This window comes from Schistocerca nitens, chromosome 10 (genome assembly GCF_023898315.1).
Source record: "Schistocerca nitens isolate TAMUIC-IGC-003100 chromosome 10, iqSchNite1.1, whole genome shotgun sequence".
Lineage (NCBI taxonomy): Eukaryota > Metazoa > Arthropoda > Insecta > Orthoptera > Acrididae > Schistocerca > Schistocerca nitens.
This window is the reverse complement of record NC_064623.1, coordinates 214,676,526-214,684,416: the sequence shown is the minus strand read 5'-3', so window position 1 is coordinate 214,684,416 and position 7,891 is coordinate 214,676,526. Positions and strand designations below refer to the sequence as shown.

Below are 7,891 nucleotides of genomic sequence, written 5' to 3'. Positions count from 1 at the left end.
ATCAGCGTATCACATTTGACTATAATCGATCAAATTTTGGAAAAAAATGAAAAATTTTTTCCGTACCTGCTAAACTGCATAAGTGCCCCAGATTCCACTTTAAACAGCCTACTTGTTTTCCAAAACTTTTGTAAATCCCATAAATCTTGTAGCTCTCCACTGAAAGCCTCATAAAACCAGGATTTATTTACTAGCTCAAATTTTGCGCATATTTGTTTCTATTCTACAAGGAATAACTAAGTAAAATTCCATTCACGGTGGATATGGGTATGTAGGAGCCACTGACACGCTTCCTATGGATGTCCCACATTCCGTGTCAACTGGCATGTTCAATAAGCGTCGTTGACTTTGGCTGGTGAGGTAATGTAAACGGCTGTCACGCTACCTTTCGGTGCACATGTCCAGTTTTGTTTTTTGTTGGTGACGCCACCTAATGTGGAAAAAAGGAAGAAGAAGAAGAAGGACGAGAAAACAGAAAGGTCAAAAAAAAAGTATGATCTGTAGCCCGCTTTAGAACTCGTATCGAACATTTCTCTAAATCCAATATTCTAAGTTTATTTTTGCACGAATGCAGATGTCATTTCATTTCAGATCTTATATGACATATGACAAATACGCAACCGGGTAATCAGCTAATTAATAAATAATTCCGAATGCACGGAATAATATAACAATCCTTAAAAGACTACTAATGTTAAATCGAATTCATATGAAAACACCACATATTTAATATGCTGTTCTCGTGCGAACTAACTCTCATTATGATTTAATTTCATGTTACACGTTACGCATTGATTATCCTACTAACTTAACTTTAGAGACAAATTTGTTTTGAGTTTGCTAAAAAATGTCACGTCCAACGATAAAGGTTGCATACAGCTCAGTCAACAGTTATCATATACTCACCATATTCACAGCGACGTGTTTTGAAATGGAAATCAGGAATACTTCTTTAAATATTCTATTCGTAAATTTCTTAACGCCAGCAACATCTGGCACATTGTTTGTAAACAAAACTTGACGTTTAGTCGAACTGCACGCAGTGTTGCTAACTCTAAAAAACCCGAGTCGCTAGATTCAACATCAAAAGTCGCTATAAAGTCGCTAAAACTGATTTTACTAGGGGTGTACCGAAAATTTCGTGCTGTGAATGGTGCAATAAGCCAGTGTGTGTGTGTGGGGGGGGGGGGGGGGGGGGCGGGTCAATAAAATATTAATAAAAATTGTCTCATACGTAATTGATATATTGTCTTAATTAAATGACGCATCGCTTGCAACAACATACATATAAAATACGCTAACGTTTAATTTAACATGTTATCATAATTGACGCAACACATAAATTGTTATTTCAATCACAGTAGTCAAATATACTAGAAATTAAGACTATTCGTATGTAAGAACGCCGGTGATTGTATGCATTTATTACAACCAGGTTCAAGAATGGCGCCGGCCGAAGTGGCCGTGCGGTTGAAGGCGCTGCAGTCTGGAACCGCTACGCCGCTAAGGTTGCAGGTTCGAATCCTGCCTCGGGCATGGATGTTTGTGATGTCCTTAGGTTAGTTAGTTTTAACTAGTTCTAAGTTCTAGGGGACTAATGACCTCAGCAGTTGAGTCCCATAGTACTCAGAGCCATTCAAGAATGGCATTCGTGTTAAAATAAGGCATGGAAGTTTCATTATGGTTTCTCAATTTGAGGTTACAGATTTGGGTGGGGCACTTTGCCGGCCAACCGCCATGTTTGACACGTTTCCAGCTCCAGTTCGTGAAGTGAAGTGAAATGTATTTCCATTTCAGTTTCTATTACAGGGCGAAGATAAATGATCTTGAGCGAAATAAAATTTTCAATTTTCTTTTTTTCATTTGAGATTGATGGAGCCAATGTGTGCACTTTACGTTGTAACTTATTTCATGTGTAATTCCACTATTTTCGAGAGAGATAAGCGTTATTCTTTGTTTTACTTGTCGAATGATTTTCATTGAGCCGTGGATGAATAGCTGATGTTCCTGTTCTGTAGGAATATTGATGTAGAACTGTCTGGGGAGAAAATTTAGTTGTAAGAAGGAAGTTACTTAATGTGAATGAAGACTGTAAGTAAAGCCATTAATAAGTGTTTTCTGTATTTCAGCGTGAATGCTTGGAGCATGGCATTCAGCCCGATGGGCAGATGCCATCAGACAAAACTATTGGAGTGGGCGATGACAGCTTCAATACATTTTTTAGCGAAACTGGTGCTGGGAAGCATGTGCCACGCGCAGTATTTGTGGACTTACTGTTGTTGGTAAGTACAGAAACAGATTATACGCCGACGTAGCATTTTCCGTTGGTTTAGCACAACAAACAGTCAAAGACTGGTTTTAATAGAAGAAACTGCATATTCTTGTATTGCTGAGTTCGGAAACCGGTGGATACTGGGTGTTACTATCCTACGCACTGTCCCCCTGCTTGCAGATTTAATTACGAATTGGAGCCTGCCCCCTTTGCAAGTACAAAATTGTTTTCTTATCCAATCATATTCACTGGTTTTTCATTTATTTTACCAGAAAAACCCCAAATTCCGTTTTATTCAGGTTTGAAATAAATTAGATCACATTTAAGTTGCGTATATACTTTTATTATGTATGTTCCGTTAAGAACGTCGTGCATGCCCCTTTAATAATTTATTATTGCTGTATTTTGGTGTTATTTTTTCTGCCAAATTTGTTTTTGTGCATTTGGTATGACCTGTGGACAGTGGTAAAAATTTGAGGCTTGGGTATGGGGAATTATGGTGTCGTTTGTTTATGGATTGTTTTAAATTTCAACAAAATTTCTCCTACTCCTTGGTGAATTATGGATTCCCTGTGCTATAGTTTTTGGATGTTGTAATTTTCTTCTAGGGTTATTAAACAAACCCATACGCCCACCAGATAGTTCTCCAAGGCTTCACTAGTTAACTGAAGCCTATAGGCAATTCTAAGTATGCAAGACCTCAAAAAATACTTCCATTTGAAGTGAAACTTTTGGACGATGCCCTAACATCTGTTTTTGCAGAGTTTATGTATTTAGACCCATGCCTGATTTTATAGTAGGGTGAAGTGGGGTAAGTGTAGCCACGTTTTGGCATAGTTCAACTTTGACACCAAATTGCCAAATTGCTATTGAAGATATGATTTTGAAATTTCTCATGCTTAAAGTTTGACTTACTGACTTTTAAACAATATACATTTTGTTTCTGAAAGAAAAAATTATACGGTCAAATAATTGTTTTCAAAATTTTGTGTTGTGAGGTTACACTTGCCCCAAGGTTCGGGGCAAGTGTAACCCCGCATTCTTGTACCCACACAGAGCATTGTAAAAAGAGACTTTGGGTAAGTGACCTGATTACCCAATTTTTACTGAATTTGAGGATTTTTAAATTATTAAAATACCTTAAATTTTACTCAAGATATGAACTTTTTTGCACTCGCCTCTTTGTATATTATGAAATAGACAGAAACTGTTAGGTAAACTAAAAAAAAATGTGTTAGCCTAAACCATAAAACACTGAAACTGAATGCATCATAGATTTATTTTTGTTTTAGGCCAGGTATTTATTAGTTTAAATTCTACAAAAGTAATAATTTTTTCTTTAGTAGGCAATTTGACAAAAATAATAAAATATCTAGTCTCAAGAGAAAGAAAAAAATCACTTTATAAGTTCACTTTCTATTATTTTTCACGGTAATTGAAGTAAAGTTGTTGGCAATTTGTGTTTAATGCTAAACTGCCCTAATTCAACTTATTATATTCACACTTAGGCCCTAACTGTTATTTAGTCACTGAATGCTGTATGAACCAAATGTAACACCAAATGTCAGGTCTCCCTTGTGACCCAAAGTAGGCTAAGGCAGCACTGAAATGACATTAGAGGAGGAAACTTGCGTCTCATCTCTTCTATCAGGCCAATAGAATGTGGTGCCATGCTTTCTTATTTTTGGATCTGAGGAAAATCACTTCTGGATCTCCTAAATCAATAATTTTGGTAACTTGGCCAATAAAATGAACTTTCTTACATTTTGTTGTAAAAGCTACCAGAACATACTTTTCCAACTGTAATTTTATCTTTGGCTTCAAAAAAGTTTGCCTCTTTTTCTTCACAGCTTATCATTTCTTTCCTGAGATCATCCAGTGTTATCTTCATCACTACTTATTAAAGATAGGCCTCCTTCAGTTTCACTTTCTTCACTTGTTGATTAAACTTCCAGTCTTTTTTCTTGTTACCCACGTGCGCAGTCGGGGATTTCTTTTTCCACAACATTCTGAGATGCCATTTTGGATAAAGTAACAGCACTTTGTTTGGAAGATTTACTTTTCATTACCAACCCCTTTTGTATGCCGATAATGCTTTTTTTTTTTTTGCTTTCTTCTTATTATTCTTGTTTCCTTTAAAATCGTTTTCTTTATAGATGGCATCTTGAAAAGTGATAACTTCAGCTCCTGGTGCAATCCTTTTCTTCTTTGTTTTACCAGTGGGACTACACTGTTGGACTGTTTCCAATAATAACCTTTCAAATGACAAATCATAAGTTCCAGAACATAATGAAACATTGGTTAGCTTGGGAATGATTGAGAAAGAAGTCTGATACTGAGAGAACTACAGGGCTCAGTAGATGTAGGCCTATAAAATTCTGGAGGTTGTTCAGCTGGAAGCTTCCCAAAAATCTGAGTACTTTCTGTTAGAGACGTAGTTTCCACACAGTCTATGGCTGCATTATCGTGAGCTGGCAATGGATTTGTTTCTGCCAAAGATTTGGTATGAGCTACATATCTTTTATATGCCTCGGGATCATCTTTAGTTTTATCAATTACTTCTCTACTGTAAGGGAATATTCCTGCTTTTTGAAAACCACTTTTCACAAATTCAGATGGTGTTTCATTCCATACAGCATTGAGGAGATTGGAACAGTCACGTTTGCTCATTTTTACTCCTTGATGATGTCTCTGGTGATGAGTTAACTTATGGTCCCAGGTAGATTTCACACACAGGAAGGTCAGTTTAGTTGATCTAGTGTGATGGCAAAAACAGGGTTATGGCTTAAATAAATGTTCTGGTAAGTTTGTTTGGGGCAAGTGTAACCCCCCCCCCTCCCCCCCGGTTACACTTGCCCCAGCCGATTGGTTACACTTGCCCCGCATGGGAAAAAGTTAGGGTAAGTGTAACCATGCCTGGCATATCAAGAGCTTTATCAGTAGAGTAAAACGAATCCCATATTTGAAATTATCATGCAAAAGTTAGTTTGTAACCAAAAAATTGTGCAGTTATCTTTAAAACTGCGAGAATGACAGACCACCAAATTCTGAGCATGTCACTCTCTCGCAGAGTGAAAATGTAGACGTCAATTCAACTCCAAAAATTAATTACCAATTTGTCAGATTTGACAACTTATGGTTAAATATAACAAAGAAAGTAGTAAATTAACATGTGTGATAGGTCAGAGGTAAAAATACAGCTTTAAGGCACCATAAGCCGTGGTTACACTAACCCCATGGTTACACTTACCCCACTTCACCCTATTGGTCCCTCTTTAATTCCATGCAATGGCATGTTAGCTCTGCAACCACGAAAATAAGCAAGGTGGCAGCTGTTCCCCCAGTCACAGCATAAGACATGGGGTAGTTGGTATTCTACAGCACAGTGTAAATGAATTGATCTTAATGGTTTTTCCTGAATTAACCTAATGTGTGTCCTGTCCTGTAGTCTGCTTGGCTGGCATGCAAACTAAGCAGCCGCTTCATTCGTTTTTGTATTTGTAGTTGCCTATTATGAAAATGTACACTTTCAGTTGTCACTGGAAATGGTTTGCAGATTTAGTTGTTGGTGACAGCGTATGTTGTATCTGCTGGTAAAAAATGGTGCGATGGTTTCTAATCTATGTTTTATGCATTTAAATTGCTTCAGTGGTGTTCGAAATTTCTCATCTGCAATTCATTTTTTCCATTGCAGATGAGGTGCGTACTGGTACCTACAGGCAACTGTTCCATCCTGAGCAGCTGATTACTGGCAAGGAAGATGCTGCAAACAATTATGCCTGTGATCACTATACAATTGGAAAGGAAATAGTGGATCTTGTGCTGGATCGTATTCGCAAGCTTGCTGACCAATGTACTGGGCTTCAGGGATTCCTGATCTTCCATTCCTTTGGGGGTGGTACTGGTTCAGGCTTTACTTCACTCTTGATGGAACGTCTGTCTGTGGATTATGGCAAAAAAAGCAAACTGGAATTTGCTATTTACCCAGCTCCTCAGGTACGTTAGTTTTGTGAAACCCTGTATGTTGCCTAAAATATTGGAAGTTGTGTGTGCTTTCTATAACTAAAGTATCGTGTTAAATTCTCAGGTCTCAACAGCAGTTGTGGAGCCATACAACTCCATCCTTACCACCCACACCACTTTGGAACATTCAGACTGTGCTTTCATGTGTGATAATGAAGCTATCTATGACATTTGCCGCCTAAATTTGGACATTGAACAGCCGACTTACACCAATCTGAACAGGCTGATTGGCCAGATTGTATCCTCAATCACGGCATCTCTTCGCTTTGATGGAGCTCTTAATGTGGACTTCACAGAATTCCAGACCAACTTGGTTCCCTACCCTCGTATCCATTTCCCACTTGTTACTTATGCTCCTGTAATCTCTGCAGAAAAGGCTTACCATGAGCAACTTTCTGTGGCAGAAATAACCAATGCTTGTTTTGAACCTGCCAACCAGATGGTGAAATGTGATCCAAGACACGGAAAGTACATAGCATGTTGTATGCTGTACAGAGGAGATGTTGTGCCGAAGGATGTAAATGCTGCCATTGCAACAATTAAGACAAAGCGAACCATCCAGTTTGTGGATTGGTGTCCAACTGGCTTCAAGGTATGTGTGGTTATATTACTATCTGTGATTTAGCTGCTAATTGACATTTTATGGGGCAGAACGAAAATATTGTGTGTATTTACTAAACCTTTCTGTTACTTGTTACAGGTGGGACTAAATTACCAACCTCCTACTGTGGTACCTGGTGGTGATCTTGCAAAGGTTCAGCGTGCTGTTTGCATGCTGTCAAATACAACTGCAATTGCAGGGGCCTGACCACAAGTTTGATTTGATGTATGCCAAGAGAGCGTTTGTCCATTGGTATGTCGGTGAGGGTATGGAGGAAGGAGAGTTCTCAAAAGCCCGTGAAGATCTGGCTGCCCTTGAAAAGGATTACGAAGAAGTTGGTATGGATTCTATTGAAGGAGAAGGTGAAGGAGCTGAAGAGTACTAAGTTTGACAGATGGAAAATGCCATTTTCTGATTTGTTTGTGATGTCATTTAAGTTGTGATTTGATGTTCAGATTTTTTTACAGTTGAAAGATACTTGCTCATTCCACGTTTTATGTAATAAAATTTGTTTTAGCATAAGTTGTGTAATGGTTATTTCAGAAATCCCGAGTGAATTAGCAGTTAAATCTACAAATTGACAAATTGTTAAAACTGTGTATTGCTGGTATGCTTGATAGCCTTCTGGTGTGATAACTTAACCAATTCTGGGAGTTGGTGACAGATTATTTTTTGTAGAGTTTGATTACAAGGAACCATTGCAATGAATGACTATTCAGCTTAATGAAAACTCATTCTCGGGAGTATACTAAACTTTCAACCTTCAGTGATGCTGTAAATGGGACATCTTAACAGTATACTAGTAAATTTCTATATAAGGACAAATTTCTTTCATACTCCACTTAGTGTTGGAATAGACTTCAGCTCACATTTAGTCTGTATGGTGTACTAAAGATGGAACACGTAGGGCACTGACAGAAAAGAATGCTTTCTTAGGTTTGTAAGATTTCCACTGTCTGGCAGGTAAGTGTTTTGCCTCTGATGGCTTCTGAGAG

The 7,891-nt window shown here is 38.0% G+C and overlaps 1 pseudogene; it reads left to right on the top strand.

The window, feature by feature from the left end:
* Positions 1-263: 263 nt before the first annotated feature.
* LOC126210007 (tubulin alpha chain-like) lies at positions 264-7,381 on the top strand (annotated as a pseudogene).
* Positions 7,382-7,891: the final 510 nt, after the last annotated feature.